We start from the raw sequence: 3,484 nt of genomic DNA on the forward strand, positions 1-3,484 counted from the left end.
TCCTTCCTTCCTACCTTCCTTCCTTCCTTCCTTCCTTCCTTCCTTCCTCCCTCCCTCCCTCCCTCCCTCCCTCCCTTCCTTCCTTCCTTCCTTCCTTTCTCTCTTCCTTTCTTTCCCTCCCTCCCTCCCTCCCTTCTCTCTCTCCTCTTTTCTTTTCCTCCCTTTCTCTCTCTTCCTTTTTCCCCTCCCTCCTTTCTTCCTTCCTTATTTCCTTTCTCTCTCTCTCTTCCCCCCCCACTGAGGCATTTATTTATATGCATGTGTTAATCCCTAGCATAAGAATCCCAGGATTTTCTCTCCTTTGTATTTCCATTTTGCTTCTTCATGGTCCATGATGCCAGTTGAGGTGGTCAGTACAACAAAGTCAAGCTGACAGGATGGGAGCAGATTATTCAGCATTCATTCATTCATTCATTCATTCATTGCCAGTCCTGGTACTTGGACTCAGGACCTGAGCTCTGTCCTTTGGCTTTCTCAGGCTAGAGTTCTACCATTTGAGCCTCAGCCCCACTTTCAGCTTTTTCCATGTATGTAGTACCAAGTAATACAACCTGGGTCTTTGTTCATGCTAGGTAGGCACTCCAGTATTAGGCGAACTCCGTCCCTCCCCCCCACCATTCTGCCATTTTTTTAAATTGTAATTAGTAAAAGGGTTACATGATATTTACCAGATAGAAGGTGCATTAATTCACATACATTGATACCCTTTCACATGTCTTGGTACCCGTTTCCCTCCCCCCCCACCCCCCACCCGTCTTGGTTTTCCCCCTTCCCTATCAAATTTCAAATATCCAAATACAAATAAATTCAATATATCAGATAACAAAGTGAGATACTATACCAATATGAGATAACCAAGGGACAGCAAAGGAGATGAGAAACAACATAGTACATTAAGGACAACAATCATTCATTATATGGCTTTTGTTTCACTATCCTGGAGGTCCTTTCAATTAGCTTCACATTATATGTCCTTATGTATCAAGATTTTGCTCTATTGCAAATCTCTGCTAGTAGAGCCCAAGGTTTCTACTGATTATAACAAATGAGGGAAACCATTGAGCCTAAGTTCCTTTGAGTCTGGCTTACTTCACTTAATATGATTTTTTTCTAAGTCTTTCCATTTCCTAACAAATGGGGCGATGTCATTCTTTCTGACAGCAGCATAGAATTCCATTGTGTACAAATACCACAACTTGTTGATCCACTCATCAACTGAGGGACATCTGGGTTGGTTCCATATCTTTGCTATGGTGAATAGTGCTGCAATGAACATTGTTGTGCTAGTGGGTTTAGTATGTCCTTGTTTCTGGATGATTGGGTAAATTCCAAGTAGTGGAATTGCTGGGTCATAGGGGAGTTCTATGTTTAGCCTTTTGAGGCACTGCCACACTGCTTTCCATAGTGGTTGAACGAGTTTGCACTCCCACCAACAGTGTAGTAGTGATCCCTCCTGGCTACATCCCCTCCAGCATCTGTTGTCATTCGTTTTCCTGATCCTGGCCATTCTAGCTGGAGTGAGGTGGAATCTTAGAGTTGTTTTGATTTGCATTTCTTTTATGACGAGAGATGTTGAGCATTTCTTCATGTGTCTATAGGCCATTTTTGTTTCTTCTTCAGAGAAGACTCTCTTTAAGTCTTTGGCCCATTTTTTAATGGGATGGTTGTTACTTTGGAGGTTAGTTTTGGAGTGATTCAATTTTTTGAGTTGTTCATATATTTTAGATATGAGGCCATTGTCCGTTGTTTGGTTGGTGAAGATCTTCTCCTACTCTGTAGGCTTCCTGATTAGTTTACTAGCTATGTCCTTTGCCATACAAAAGCTCTGCAGTTTAATGCAGTCCCACTTATCCAGCCTTTCTCTGATTTGTTGTGATTCTTGGTCCTTACTAAGAAAGTTTCGACCTGTGCCAAAGAGGCCTAGTGTATCTCTTATTCCTTCCTGTAGAGTTTTCAGTGTGTCAGCTTTTACCTCCAGGTCTTTGATCCATTTGGAGTTAATTCTAGTGCAAGGTGACAAAGAAGGATCCAGCTTTAGTTTTCTGCAGGTGCTTAACCAGTTCTGCCAGCACAACTTGTTGAAGAGGCTGTCTTTCTTCCATTCTATTTTTTTGGCTCCCTTGTCAAAGATTAGGTGGCCATAGGTCTGTGGTTTAATATCTGGGTCCTCAGTTCTATTCCATTGGTCTTCAGGCCTGTTCCTGTGCCAGTACCAAGCTGTTTTGAGAATTATAGCTCTGTAATAGAGTCTAAAGTTTGGAATTGAAATTCCTCCAGTGCTGTTCTTTCTGCTAAGAAGTGTTTTTGCTATACGGGGTCTTTTATTATTCCATATGAAATTTTGGATTGCCTCTTCTATTTCTTTAAAGAATGACATTGGGATGTTGATGGGTATTGCATTGAATTTGTAGATAGCTCTTGGCAAGATTGTCATTTTCACAATGTTGATTCTTCCAATCCAGGAGCATGGGAGGTTTTTCCATTTCCTTAGTTCTGCTTTAATTTCCTTTTTTAGGGTTTTAAAGTTTTCGTCAAAAAGGTCCTTTACATTCTTAGTTAAGCTAGTTCCTAGGTACTTTATTTTCTTTGAGGCTATTGTGAAAGGAGTTTCTTTCCTGATTATTGCCTCGTTCCTCTCACTGTTGGCATAAAGGAAGGCAGTTGATTTTTGAGGGTTGATTTTATAGCCTGCTACTCTTCCAAAGCTTTGAATCAGCTCAAGGAGCTTGGGAGTAGAGTCTATAGGATTCTTTAAATACAGAATCATGTCATCTGCAAAGAGGGATAGTTTTATTTCTTCTTTCCCTACTTGGATCCCCTTTATGCTTGCTTCTTGCCTTATTGCACTGGCTAGGCATTCTGCCATTTTTTAAAAAGATCTTTGAGCTGCACATCAAATCGGGAGCTGATTAGTCCACACTTGTTACCTGTCTGTGAGTTCACATGGATGTACCCAGCTCTGTGATCATCACTGATTTCAATCTCCCAATGTAGCCATGCTACATCACAGTGAGAAACGGGACAATAAACTTGAAGCATGGACTGAAGAGGACCTGGCATTTGCTCCTCTTCTCAGCCTTGTTGATGCTCTGAGGGCATCGGTCAGGACGTCCTCCATGCTCACCATGATGGTGGCACAGAAAGATGGTGGACTCTTCCCCCTCCCTCCCTCCTTTCCTTCCTTCCTTCCTTCCTTCCTTCCTTCCTTCCTTCCTTCCTTCCTTCCTTCCTATTTATTTCTATCTTGGGGTTAAACTCAGGCCCTGGATGATATCCCTAAGTTAGGTTTTTCTTAGTGGTGTTTTTTTCTTTTCTTTTCTTTTCTTTTTCTTTTTCTTTTTTTTTTTTTTTTTTTTGCCAGTCCTGGGCTTGAGCTCAGGGCCTGAGCATTGTCCTTGGGTTTTCTCGAGGCTAATGCTCTACCACTTGAGCCTCAGCACTACTTCCAGCTTTTTTCTATGTATGTGGTACTGAGGAATTGAAC

At 41.7% G+C, this 3,484-nt stretch overlaps 1 pseudogene; it reads right to left on the bottom strand.

Moving 5' to 3' along the window:
• Positions 1-270: 270 nt before the first annotated feature.
• LOC150048683 (small ribosomal subunit protein uS8 pseudogene) lies at positions 271-3,127 on the bottom strand (annotated as a pseudogene).
• Positions 3,128-3,484: the final 357 nt, after the last annotated feature.

Source organism: Megascapheus bottae, chromosome 21 (genome assembly GCF_031878675.1).
Source record: "Megascapheus bottae isolate mThoBot1 chromosome 21, mThoBot2.hap1, whole genome shotgun sequence".
NCBI classification, from domain to species: domain Eukaryota; kingdom Metazoa; phylum Chordata; class Mammalia; order Rodentia; family Geomyidae; genus Megascapheus; species Megascapheus bottae.